This window comes from Macrobrachium nipponense, chromosome 8 (assembly GCF_015104395.2).
Source record: "Macrobrachium nipponense isolate FS-2020 chromosome 8, ASM1510439v2, whole genome shotgun sequence".
NCBI classification, from domain to species: domain Eukaryota; kingdom Metazoa; phylum Arthropoda; class Malacostraca; order Decapoda; family Palaemonidae; genus Macrobrachium; species Macrobrachium nipponense.
The window spans coordinates 86,663,385-86,677,917 of record NC_087203.1 but is presented as its reverse complement, the minus strand read 5'-3'; positions in this window follow the sequence as shown (position 1 = coordinate 86,677,917).

The following is a 14,533-nucleotide window of genomic DNA, read 5'->3' as shown; positions in this document are numbered from 1 at the left end:
GAAAGATCACTCTCGGTCATTCCCAAGATTAAATCGGTAAGACCGAAATCCCTTCCAAAGGGATTGAAACCGGCTCCATCAGCAGCGACTGAGTCGTCGTCAGCCCCACAGCCGTCGACTTCCGCTGCTAAGTCGCCTGCTGCCAAGGATTCTCCCCCTCCTAAGGGGTTGAGAGCCAATCCGCCAGATCCAAGGCGACGGAGTCCAGATTTGACCAAGAGGCCTTCGCTAACCTTCTAATCTCGAAGGTTAGGGAAGTGGTTGACGAGAGGCTTGAGTCGATACAATTCGCCTCGGGCTCAGATACCTCAGGCCAGGCAATAACGTCTCTGACCGAGAGGATCAGGCCCCTGGAGGAGATGATGACCGGATTCCTCCACTCCGGATCCCCGGCGCTGTCTATGACAGTGCCGGATGCGTCAAAACTACTGCCATTTGACAATAACAACCCATGACGGTTGGCATTGCATGCCCCATTCCCAGATGGGAAGTTGACAATTAAAGGGTGCGGACTTTTGAGCTCTTCCCGCCGGGTCTCCAATTCCCATTCCCTGGTTTTGTCAGACTAGCAGAACATGTGCTAGTCAGAGTAGACAAGGTCCCGAAGGAGACAGTGATCTTCCCTAGGGACCAAGCTCAAGCTGTTTGGGTGCGCACCCTCTCCGACTGGGGTTGCGTTAACACCAAACTAACGCCACATAAAGGTAGCTTTACTATGTTTGTGACTCCAAATGGAGTTCCGTTGCCCTGTACGTCCAAGGTGGTGGAACTAACTATGCAAGCGGCAGCGGAGGATAAGCCCTTACCAGTGCTAAAAGAGACAGAGGCTACCTATCTACTCTTCCCCGCAGATGTGGAGTTCTGGAATGACGCTCCGGCTACATTTACGGCAGGTTAAACTTGATCCGGATTGCGCTTCCATCCTATCTCCGAGAAGCTACCTAGGATTCCGGACCACTTGGTCAAGGCGGAATTCAAGGCAAGGACCAGATTGGGAAGGTCTATCAACTCCGTCACTGCGGAGGAGTTGGTAGCATCAACTTACACCGAAGAACAGTTGTTCCGGGTCCTGACGAAAGCGCTATTACAGACTTTCCAAACGGACCTGTACGACTTCGTAATGGCGAGACGAGCATGCAGGAAGTACGTCCTGGCGAGTGCCTCTATAAGACACGAGCCTGATAGACTCATAATGTCCTCAATATGGGCGAAAATTTGTTTCCCGAAAGACGAGGTCAACAACGTCTTTCATGAGGCATCCAGAGCCAACAGAGTCTTCAGGTCCGTTGGGGACTCCCTTCCAAAAGGAAGTTCGATGGCCCCGGACACCAAACCAGCCCAAGAAGAGGCAAGGAGATTTAATCCTTACCAGGCCTCCCGTCCTCAGGCGGTCATGCAAGCTGTTCCGGTCTCCCAGGTTGGTAAGCCTTCAACATGTAAGGCTCAATCGCAGCAACAGTTTGTCCTAGTACAAACTCCACCGGCACAGTAGCCTTCAACCTCGACAGCCATAATGACCTCCCCAGCCTTCAACTCTGCCTACGAGTCGCGAGATGCATTTTGCAGCTACAAAGGCATGCTGGAAGTAGCAGGGCAGAGGTGGCGCCCGGCTACGAGGCGGACCAAGAGGTAGGGAAGGCTCCGCAGAGGCAGAGGTAGCAGACCTGAAGCCAGCCAGTGAACCTGCAGGTGGAGGGAGATTATATCTCTTCCATGACCATTGGACCTTCAGTCCATGGGCCCCACGTATAGTCTCGGAAAAGGTCTGGGGTGGAAATGGGAGAAAGGGTCCCCCTCCGCCAAATCAGTTTTTACCAGATGCCAACGGCGGACCTTATAGACTATACCAAAGATCTCCTGCAGAAGAAGGTTATAAAGAAAGTAAAACGCCTAAAGTTTCAAGGACGTCTGTTCAGTGTCCCAAAGAAAAGGACGCGGAGAAAGAAGAGGGATTCTGGACTTGTCCCGCCTCAACTCATACATCCAATGCGACAGATTTTGCATGCTGACCATCTTGCAGGTGCAGACCTTACTTCTTGTGGGGCCGTCACCACCTCTATAGATATTACAGATGCTTACTATCATGTTCCAATAGCAAGGAACTTCTCTCCGTACCTAGGCTTCAAACTAGGATAACAGGCTTACTCATTAGAGTCATGCCATTCGGGCTCAACATTGCTCCCAGGGTATTTACCAAATTAGGAGAGATGATAGTTCAGGAACTAAGAACCCAAGGGGTAATGTTAGTAGCCTATCTAGACGACTGGCTCTTTTGGGCAGCCAGCGTCGACGAGTGCCGCAAAGCAACAGTCAAAGTGATAAAATTCTTGGAATTTCTGGTTTCCAGATAAACAAGGAAAAATCCCGGCTCGTTCCGACTTCCCGCTTTCAATGGCTGGGAATCCAATGGGACCTAAACAAGCACCAAACTATCCCTACCATCCAAGAAGGTCAAGGAGATAGCGAAGGCTATGAAACAGTTCCTCAAGAACAAAAGGGCTTCTCGACGTACCCAAGAGAGAATCCTAGGTTCGCTACAGTTTGCGTCAGTGACGGACGTCCGATTGAAAGCCAGATTGAAGGATATCAATCGAGTCTGGAGGAAGAGAGCCAACATCAATCTCAGGGGACAAATCTCGGTAATTCTACCCATTTTAACAAAAAGGCTCCGTCCATGGACGGAACGCTGCAACCTGGCCAAGTCAGTACCGTTGCAATTCCCTCCGCCATCTCTAACTATCCACCACGGATGCATCTCTGAGCGGCTGGGGAGGCTATTCACAACACAAGAAAGTCCACCAGGAAACGTGGTCAAGATATGTTCCGCCAGTTCCACATCAATGTTCTAGAAGCGATGGCCGTTTTCCTAACCCTAAAAACGACTGACTCCGGCCAGGAAACAGTCATATAAGGATAGTCTCAAACAGTTCAGTAGTAGTCCACTGCATAAACGGGGGTGGGGGGCTCCAGGTCAAGCAAACTAAATCACGTCATGATTGCGATATTTTCGTTAGTAACAAAAAATCGTTGGCACTTGTCAGCAACTCACCTGGCAAGGAGTTAAAGAAATGTTAATCGCCAGATAGCACTTATTTCCAGGACAACTTCCGCTTGGTTTGGAGTTGGATTGTCCCTGGACAAAAAGTTGTTCCCCAGTTGGATTTGCAATCAAACCCCGGACCTTCAAGTAGACTTATTTGCCACGGAATCCCAATCACAAACTACCCATTTTACGTGGCACCCAACCTGGATCCTCTAGCTTACGCCACAGATACGATGTCCATAAATCGAACATTTGGCAGAAGATTTACCTGTTTCCACCAGTTTCTGATGAAGGTCCTGCACAAGCTAAGATCTTTCACGGGACAGGTAGCATTGGTGGCTCCCACCGGCCAAAGAGCAACTGGTTTCCGCTTCTTCTAGAACTGAATCTCCAGCCCAAACGGATCCCCCGTCCAGAACTGACACAGGTAGTACAAACTCAGACTGTGTCAGCTTCCTCAAAAATTCTGAGTGCCCTAACTTTATGGACTTCATGAAGTTTGTGGCCCAAAAGGACGCTAGTATTGATCCACTGAACATCTTATTCATAGAATCAGATAAAAGAGAATCAACGCTCAGACAGTATGATTCAGCAGTGAAGAAGTTGGACAATTTTCTAAAAGATTCAGATGCTCAAAATATGACTAACAAAACCTTGGCAATTTCATTCTTTAGACTCTATTTGAGAAGGGCCTAGCCCGTAGTACCACCACCTTACTACGATCAAATCGGCCTTAAGGAAGATTTTTCAGCTTGGCTTTAACATAACTTGTCAGATTCATACTTCTCTTCGATTCCAAGAGCATGTGCACGCCTGAGACCATATTAGACCGCCTCAAACGGTCTCCTGGTTTTTGAATGGTGTACTTAAATTAGCCTCAGACACTGACAATGAGTCATGCTCTTATATAACCCTTCTCAGAAAGACCTTATTCTTAATGGCCCTGGCTTCAGGTGCTAGAATATCTGAACTCTCGCTCTCTCTAGAAATCCAGATCATGTTGAATTCTCGTCGGGTGAAGTATTACTATCCCCAGATCAGAAGTTCTTGGCTAGAATGAGGACCACAAAACAGATGGGCCCCATGGAAGATTATTCCTCTGACGCAGGAACGCATCATTGTGTCCTGTAGTTACTCTAAATCCTATCTGGCCAGGACTTCTGAAAAAAACTTCAGGCCCCCTTTCCATTAGAGAGAAGGTGGTACAATTTCTCTTAAGGGTATTAGACAACAAATACTCTACTATATTAAACATGGCCACCCGTATTCAGTCCCCACACGTCATGACATCCGGGCAGTGGCTACCTCCATTAACTATTTTCACAATATGAATTTCGAAGACCTGAAGAAATATACGGGTTGGAAATCTCCACAGTATTTAAACGCCACTATCTAAAGAACTTAGAGCCATTAAAATTCTCAACAGTGGCTGCAGGGAGCATAGTCTCCCCTGAATGACCGAGTCTTATCAACTCCTTTCCTTAGCCCCTTTTCTGTCAGTCCCTTTCCCTTAAATGCTCTCTCCTTCCTACCTGCCTCACTCGTATTCCCTGCCAACCCTCTCTCTTCCAGGCCGGGCTGGTTGGTTGCCATCCCGTTACTGGATCTTGTACATAGCATTGAGACCATATTGGTATCACTAACATGTCTGTACATAATCTATTGTATATTGCTTCAGATACCATTCTGTTATATTATTTTTATTACTAGTTTTAAGCTCTAGTTTAAGCCCTAATTAGAATTAGAATTGTCCACCCTATTACGGAGCATTAAATTTATTCTTAAGTGAAACTTAGATTTCATTATCCCTTTTATATACTTGTTTGGTATCTGTTAAGCATGGATGGCAATTCTCTGATACTTTTTCACCAGCAGACACAGGCCGGACCCAGAAAAGGGATTTTGACAAAGGAAAAATCTATTTCTGGGGGAAGACCTTAGTCGCCCAGTGAACCCATCCCTTCCTCTATTCCCACCCTTAGCCAGTCCAAGCTTGGGTGTCATTTCCAGGGATGAAGATGAGGGCGTGTAGTAGTAGTAGTAGCGAGTGCGAGCGGAAGGTAAGAGGAGTAACCGTTGTAACGTGGCTCTTCAACCGTGGGAAGGGATTTTGAAAGGAATCCTCTAATTGGCAAGAAGACCTGTTGGTAGTGGCCTTCCACTCAGCCCTAGTGCTATACCGACGCCCTTGGGGTTGGGGGTGATCGAGCTGAGGGTAGTAACTTCAGCATAACCATGCTAGCTTTTCTCTGGTATATTTAGGATCTATTTATACTTAAAAAAGTGAGCTACAGGGACTTTTCACCGGGCGACACAGGTCTTCCCCCAGAAATAGATTTTTCCTTTGTCAAAATCCCTTGTTTGAGCCACTTATGTTAGGGTGACCCTTGTGGGTCCCCTTATTGTCATGATTTTAGTATGTCATAATAAATATATATTTTTACTTATGTTGAGCATGTATTCTCAATCATGAATATACAGTGGACCGAGGAACGAAACGAGTTGGATGTGGCTTCTGTAGAATCCATCTTATAATGCACATAGAACCTTAATTTTCAGTATGAAGAATTTTATAGGCATGTGCTAGAAAATAAGAATCTATTGAAAAAAGCCAAATCATCAGATAAATAATTAAAGATTTAGTAAGTATTTAAGTTCAGTTTTTGTGCACACAATTTTTTTATGCGTATTTATAGTACTCATATCATATGCTCTAATTAAAGATTAAAGTAAGTTTAGTTCCACAGGTTATTATTCTTGGTCTGTTATTTTTAGTATATATAAGAAATAAGGTTGTGGCCTGAAAAACATGATTGTCCAGTGCGCCAGTGATGCAACACTTGTGGATGTATTAGTCTCCACTTGTGAGAAATGAAGCTACCCTCAGCCTCACTTGGGACATGGACCAGATCGGAGAATGGTCTAGTCGGTGTAGATGGGAGTTTGGCTGGACGAGTCTGAAGCTTTAACTTAATGAAAGTTTCAGGAAATGCTGCACAAAAGTTAGGTATTGTTTATAAGGCCTTATACGTTTATAACTGATAAAATCGGTGCAACCTGTCTTAGATCATTTGTGCTTCCTTTAGTATTAGAATACTGGTTTGTGGTGGTAGGTTTCTGGGTAGATCTAAACCCATATACCTCGACGAACTAGACTGGGGCAGTTGACGTTTTTCTATAGAATTTTACCTCCTGAACAAGAATTTCAAGTAATATTTTTTTGGCTGGCTTTAATTAACCTGTAATTTACCTTTGAACTCTATCCTATGGTAAGGGGGACCAATGGGAGTGTGGGGTTTTGGGTCGGGTAAAACACTTGGGAGAATTACGCCTTAAACTCTATTCTACTGTAAGGGGGGCTGATGGGAAAGTGGGGTTATGGGCGGGTTAAACACATTGGGGAAGGTTTTGCCGTGTTATTGGGTTATTTCTTCTTATTTATGACATTTGAAACACGAAATACAAGCTGAAATAAAGCAATAAATAAACCTATTACCACTGCTATTACGACGCCGAATCCTACTGCGCATGTGCAATGTTATAGGAGGGCTTTTGTTTCAGACACTGACTCCTTACCTTTACATTTTCCCATGTTATTTTACTTACTTTACAAGAGTTTAAGGTAATATTTTGCCGGTCGCCTGTAACTAATCTGTTATTTACCTTTGAACTGTGTACGTCTGTACATCACACCCCTTGTACCATCATGTAGTCTTCAAAAGTAAATTACTGTTTAATTACAGTCGGCCGAATAAATATTACTTTAAATTCTTCTTCAGTATGTGAAATAACATAGTAAAATGTCAACTGCTATAGTCTACTTTACTGCGGAATGCGGGCTAAGAATTACCAAGTTTTATTTTAACAGATCTTACACATTCATAATTGATCCCCATTACTTGCTGAGCAGCCAGATTTGCTGAACAGCAACTTCAATATTCAGTAAATGTGCCTCGCTGCCTAACTTATCAGTTAAAGACCAGATATCCTAGGTTAGGTTAGGTGTGATTGGTTAGATCATTTGGTAATGGAACTAATGTCAGAAATGTCCAAAGCACACATTGTAACATGGGAACATGATATTTAGTCCAAACTGCAATAAAATGGATTAAAGTAAAATAATACCAAAAACATTCCATGAACTTGAATCTGAATAAGAACTATCAGAGGGATTAAAGTTTAATGTATTATTAGCCATTATTACCTGAACAAACCATACGGTGTTGTGTTTATACCTCACCAGTTTAAATAGTTGTGGTGGGAATGTAGTTGTTAACTGGGGTATTTGGGTGGGAGAAACCATCTAAAGCAACAAGAATAGTTAAATATGCAAAAAAAAAAAGAGAAAAAATTGATTTGAAAATTTTTTTTTTAATGACTAATTGTTTAACCAACACAAGGAAATACATACAGTAAATGCATGAAGTTGTGGTAGCAATAATTTTGCAGACACATTATAACAGCATTCCATAACCTAAGCCAGGTCCTACCCAACCAAACAATTTGGTGCTAGTACCGTAATTACAGACACTTGCAAACCTAAACTAGCTCAACCTAGGATACTTGGTCATATGTGGCTAAGCCCTCTCCCAGAATCCACTCCTACCTGACCCCACTCTTAACTGTGACTAAAAAAATATTGATTGCTAATTGCTGGAATATATTCTAAACCAACTAGTGTACAGTGCTAATTGTCGTAGGTTATTAAAGTACAGTTTAGTTACCACTAATTTTAGATTTTTTGAGGATCTTGAGCACCTTGATCAGTCACTGCACGATTGAGGACTTGGTTAACCGTGAACCAAAGAGGCCTGCCTGGAAATTTTCATATTTGCATATACTCATTTGCCATTCCACAGTATTCTAGATTATGTAGTATTTTATAACAGTAGTATTTGGACATTGAGACTGAAATTCTCTAGTTTATTTCTTTGCTAAACCATAATTTAATCAGACAATATTTCCAAACAAAATATTTCCTAGCAGAGACATTATAATTTCCCAGTAAAGACATTTTCATGTTATTTCCCACAAAGATGTTAATTCCCAGCAAACTAGTTTTGTAGATTTTCATAATTGGAAATACGTACAGGTATTATGTTTAACTGGGAGATAGCCCATCAATTTAGCTTTTTATTGCAGTGTCTTACCAAACAATTACACAGATGTAGTTTCTCCCGATGCCATTGCCATCCTCGAATCTTAGGTTAAAGAAAAAGTTTGATGTTCTTGCCAGTACGGTTATGGAGTTAGGTTTTTCATTCAAGTCTTTTTTTTTTAAATAAGGTAATAATAATGAAGTGGCAAGTGTTAGTGCAGTGCTTTCTGAGGGGGTGGCTGTTTGTTCCGCTAGTTCTCCTAGACGAAGATCCATGTCCCACTCCCCCATAATGCGTCAACAGGGTTCGACAGAACACCGCTGGAAAGGTGTTTCATTCACTGCTCCAGTGCCTCAGTGGCGTGATCGGTATGGTCTTGGCCTGTCACCTTGGTGGACGCGAGTTTGATTCTCGGGCATTTCATTAATGTGAGAAAAGTGTATTTCTGGTGGTAGTTCACTCTCGACGTGGTTCGGAAGTCAAGTACAGCCATTGGTCCTGTTGCCGAGTAACCACTGGTTCCATGCAATGTAAAAACACCATACAAACAAACAAACAAACAAACATACATACATTCACTGCTCCATTATCATCAGTGTCGAATGATTCCTCTCCCGTTGGCGTAGTTCATCAGTTTCACGTCCATTGAAAAGGCGAGCGACTACAGGAAATTTCTCCCCCCTTCCTGTTAAGAAGTCCAAGGAAGGGGGTTCCTCTGCTGGTCCTCCTGCTCCTTCGGGAGCGGGGCCCGTCTCTCGTTCCGCAAGGAAGAAGAAGATGGGGACCAGAGGGGTATTGGCTAACACCGGTACTTCCTCGCCTGGTGCAAGGGGCTCTGCCGCTACACCACGTTCCAGCTCGGCCTCTCATTTGCGAGAGGTACCGAGTGTACGGTCTCCTGCGGGCAACCGTGCAGCCAAGGCTCAGGCGTCCGAGTTCGCTCGGCTCCAGGACCAAGGCACGGAGCGGAAGGCTGGCGAGAGCCGCTCAGGTGACTCTCACCAGACCAGCGGCCGCTCTCATAGCGACCAGCTGGTTACCAGGGTTGATGTGCCGATCCCTGACCGGTCACGGGCTGAGGCTGGTAAGAGGTCCCCTTGATCGCAGGAACCAGCCACGGTTGGTCCCAGCAGTTCGACGCGCCGTGAGGACAGGCACCGGTCCCACCGCGATAGTGTCTCTGCAGGTCCCCTGACCGCTGCTCCCACCGGGACCGGACAGATAGGGGGACCAGCAGCAGCTCCTCTGACGCATGGGACCGGGGCCGCTGGTCTCGGTCCAGCCGCTCTCCCCAGGAGAGCCGCACGACCAGGCCTGAAGCTCGATCACCACCGCGGGTTGGCGATCGCCTGGCAGCCCCCCCAAGCACTGGTTCTCCCAGTGAGCAGGGGAGCATCAGGTCTTCCTCTCCTGTTCCTTCAACTTCCTCGGGCTACACCAGGAAGGGCGAGGCAACAAGGAGTGATTGTGAGGGGCGCACTCCTCACGATCCCGCCACGACGCCCTACGTGCCAGGCACGGTCCTCGGATCGCCCAGGTCGTACGCGCAAGTGGCAGGAGGAGACCGGGAGGGGTCTGTCACTGTTCCTCCTTCTGAAGGAGGAGGGTCTTGGGAGTCATTCTTGCTGGAGGGGCTTGACGGTCCTACTCCTCAAGATGCGGTCACTCCTGAGATCCAGAGGAATTTTGCAGAGGTCATTTTGGCGCTGAATTCGTCAGCACAACGACCTTGGGGGAGGATCGCCGCTCCCACCCTCTGAGCCCACATCCCGGCTCAAGTCGTTCTGGGGGCCTAGGAAGGAACCCAGAGCGACGGTGGGTCTGCCGCGATCGGAGCTGGCCGACTCAGTGCTGGGCCAGGTTGACTCGCTCGTCTCCGGACAAGAGGGTTCGCTACGGTCTGGCAGGTCATCTAAGCTACTTCCCCCTCCTCTACTGCAACAGAGAAGATTCTACGTGCCAACCGAGGATCCGATGCTGCCCTAACAGTTTAACCTGGAGCTAGATTGACTAACTCCGGGGGTGTCTCTGCAGCAGCTCCTGTCGGAGAACCTGTGGTTCTTGCAGCAGGAGGCACTTGCCCTGGAATCCACCGCCATGGCGGCTTTCCAGGCAGTCTCCTGGCTGGACCTGTGGTCCCTCACAGTGTCCAAGGTCGCGGCCACCTCGGGAAATATCACTCCTGAAGGGGATCCGGCTTTCGGGAGACTTTGCCAATCTGGGGGTAGGGCCATCTCCTACCTCGCCCACCAGACGGTAAACCTGTGAGCCAATCTGGTACTTAGGCGTAGGGACGCAGTCCTTACCCGAGTATCCAGGGCGGCTGGGCGTGAGGCGGCATTAGGACTTCGCAACGGACCAGTACGGAGTTCCTCCTCTCTCTTTCCAGGAGAGATGGTGGACGCTGTGGTGGAAAGACGTCGCACTGATGACAGTGACCGTCTGGCACACCAAGCAGTTTCGAAGGCTTCTGGGCAGCCTCAATCAACTGTGACCAAGCCCAAGAGTTTGGTTAGCACTTCCTCGGCTGCTAAGACGGTTGCCTCGTCTAAGCCCCGAGGAAAGACTCTGCCTTCGACTTCTGCCAGGGTAGGTCGCTATCAGCCCCCCTGCCAGCCCTCCTTTCCACGAGGAGGGGCAGGGAAGAAGTCAAAGAGAGGCGGGAAACGCTAGGGACGCCGTTCCCCCTCACCTGCTGCGGGAAGTGGGGGGGTGCCTGGCGAGCCATTGGGCAACATGGCAGCGCTACGGTGCCGAGACCTGGATAGTAGACGTCCTTCGGGAGGGATATCTACTACCCTTCGAATCTCGGCCACCCCTCACCTCCAACCCGGTCCATCTTCAGACCTACGTTCCGGGAACATCAAAGGACGTAGCCCTTCGACAGGAAGTCAAGACCAAGCTGAGCAAGGGAGCTGTGGAGATAGTCAAGGATCGGTCACCGGGCTTCTACAGCCGCCTTTTCCTAGTGGAGAAGTCTTCGGGGGGCTGGCGCCCGATGATAGATCTCTCTCCCCTGAACCGATTCATTCGCCAGTCTCGGTTTATGATGGAGACGGCACGTTCCGTGCTCGACTCTATCAGGGAGAACGATTTCATGCTTTCAGTGGATTTGAAGGACGCGTATTTCCAGATACCCTCCCCGTCCATCAATCCTCCAGGAAGTACCTCCACCTTCACCTCAGTCCTCGACGGGACGGTGTACCAATTCAGGGCACTTTGCTTCTGTCTCTCAACCGCCCCACAGGTGTTCACGCGAGTGTTCACGCTGGCGTCTGCTTGGGCCCACTCGTCCGGGATACATCTTCTGAGGTATCTCGACGACTGGTTAGTCCTGGCGAGCTCCCGCTCACAGTTGCTACGGGACAGGGATCAACTTCTCGAGTTCTGCCGCAATCTGGTGAACTTCGAGAAGTCCGATCTCGAACCCAAGCAGAGGATGAAGTACCTGGGTATGCTGATCATCACGGTAGCAGGGCGAGTCTTCCCTGCAGACTCGCGGATCAGCAGATTCAGGGAGGGCCAGCCGACCGGTTCCTGTCTCGGCAGGAACAGTCAGCTCAGCAATGGCAAGTCGTGATCGGGCCACCTGTCGTCACTCGAGAAGTTAGTCCCTCATGGGCGTCTTCACTTGCGGTCTCTTCAGTGGAGGACTAAAGGAGAGTTGGTCACAGGCAGAGGACCCACGTACTTCCCCGTGTCCCTCATGGAGGAGGTGAGGCATGACCTAGTCTGGTGGGCTGGACAAAAGGAAACCTCTTAAGAGGAGTGCCTCTCCGCACCACCCCCCCCTCCCCCCCCACCGCCGCCCCCCCCACCCCCCCCCCCCCCACCCCCCCCCCCCCCGGAGATGTTGCTGTTCTCAGACGCATCCACCAAGGGATGGGGCGCACACCTGGAGGAGTTGCTGATCTGCAGGAGTGCGGTGGGGAACCCCATCATGACAAGCACCTTCACATCAATGTCCTGGAGCTCAAGGGAGCGTTCCTCGCTCTCCAAGAGTTCCAGGACCACTTGATGGGACACTTGGTGGTGTTAATGTGCGACAACACCACGGTAGTGGCATAAGTCAACAAACAGGGGGGCTAGTGTCCCTCCTGTTGCACCAGTTGACGCTGCAGGTGCACGAGTGGGCCGTGGCTCACTCGGTAGAGCTGTCAGCCCGCTACATTCTGGCAAGAGGAATGTAATAGCAGACAAGCTCAGCCGTCAGGATCAGGTGATAGGGACCGAATGGTCCCTTCACCCAGGCGTGGTGGAAAGGCTCTTCAACCTGTGGGGGGTCCAGTAGTGGATCTGTTCGCCACCCAGCACAACAGGAAACTATAGGTTTTCTTTTCAGCTGTGCTGGACCCATAGGTAGCTGCAGAGGACGTTTTTCAACACCCGTGGGACAACCTCTTTGCTTACGCCTTTCCCCCGTTCTGCCTGATTTGCAAGGTGATCAACCGAGTGCTGGCCACTCCGAATCTCAGGATGATCCTGGTGGCTCCCAAATGGCCCCAGGCCGTTTGGTATCTGGACCTGCTGGCTCTGCTTGCAGAAGCACCGAGAGAGATTCCCCCTTGGCACAACCTTCTCGTCCAGCCACACGTAGAACAGTACCACCGGACAGTCCAGTCTCTACATCTTCACGGCTGGCTGTTATCCACCATCACTTGCAAGTGAGAGGCTTTTCTCGCAGAGCAGCAACAGAGATGGCTGGACACGTCAGACAGTCCTCTGCAGCTGTGTACCAGGGAAAGTGGGCCTTCTTCTGTGGTTGGTGTCGTAGGGGTCTATTTCCTCTCAGAGCCACTCTTCAGCAGGTAGCGGATTTCCTCATTTTTCTTCGTCGAGACAAGCTCCTCTCCGTCCCCACAGTCAAAGGATATAGAGCCGCCCTGGCCCTGTTCCTGAAACTGAGGGGAGTGGATATCTCGGACTCGTTTGAGATCTCCTTGCTTATGAGGAGCTTTGAAAGGTCTTGCCCACCCAGGGAACTCAGGCCCCCGGGGTGGGATGTGACTCTCGTCCTCAGGAGGTTGACTCAAAGACCCTTCGAGCCACTCCGAGAGTCGTCAGACAGGGATCTGACCCTCAAGACCCTCTTCTTGCTGGCCCTGGCATTGGCGAAGAGAGTAGGGGAACTTCATGGTCTTTTCTTCGACGTAAAACATACCAGAGGATGGGGATCTGTGACGCTCGATTTCGTCCCGAACTTCGTAGCTAAGACTCAGAATCCGTCGGTCCCTGACGACCGGTTCGAGTCTTTCACAATCCCCTCCCTAATGGATTTCACCGACAACGATTAGGATGAGATGCTGCTTTGTCCTGTGAGGGCGCTAGGGCGCTATCTGAAGAGAACTCGGCACCTCAGGCCTGAGTGTTGACGCCTCTTCGTTAGCACCGGGGTGACCAAGAAAGAAGTATCCAAGAACACTCTTCCTTTCTGGCTACATGAGGTAATCAGGAGGGAGTACGAAGCTGATGGTAGCGATAACATCCGTTCCCTTCATCCGGGAGCCCACAAAGTCAGAGGCATTGGTCCTTCCCTTGCGTTCCGCAAGAACTTCTCTGTGGCGCAGGTCCTGAAGGCAGGGGTCTGGTCTAACCAGACCACCTTCACCTCTTCTCTACCTTCGGGATATTGCCCACAGGTCCTTGGACACTTTTTCCTTGGGACCCATGGTGGCTGCTCAACACGTTGTGTAGCTTACCCAGCACCCGAGCGGACAGAACGGCATCGAATCTTGGTGTGACTGCACGAATGGATGAGTGAATGAGAGTGTGACTGGCTTCTCTTCCCCTCATTTTTCTCTCTCCTCTGCCTGGGAAGAGGGATGTGGTCGTCACCCGCTGGTCAGCAGGATGAAGAGCAGGTAAGCTACTCGCCGAGCCCCATCCTATTCCCTTTCATTAGGGAAAAGGAGTAAATATCCACCCCTTCCCCAAAACAAGGGGGGAGAGTGGAAGCCAAAAGAGACAAACCCATGACTTTATACAGGCAGTCCCCGGGTTACGATGGTCTCGGCTTACAACGTTCCGAGGTTTACCGACGCTTTTTCAATTATATTCATCAGACATTATTTCCAGGTTACGACGCATGTTCCAGGGTAACGACGCCTACAACGCTCATCTGGCAGATGAAATATGACACCAAAAATGCAAAATAATCAATATTTGAAGTTTTTTTTGATGAAAAATGCCATAAGAATGCAGTTTACATAGTTTTCAATGCACCCGAAAGAAACATTAAAGTAAGGTTTTCTTTCTTAGGATTTTTTACGATGTTTTCCTGCTTATGACGATTTTCGGCTTACGACGCGTCTCAAGAACGGAACCCCCGTCGTAACCTGGGGACTGCCTGTATTGCCTCTTGCAATAGGAACAAGTTTCTTGCTTGCTAGTT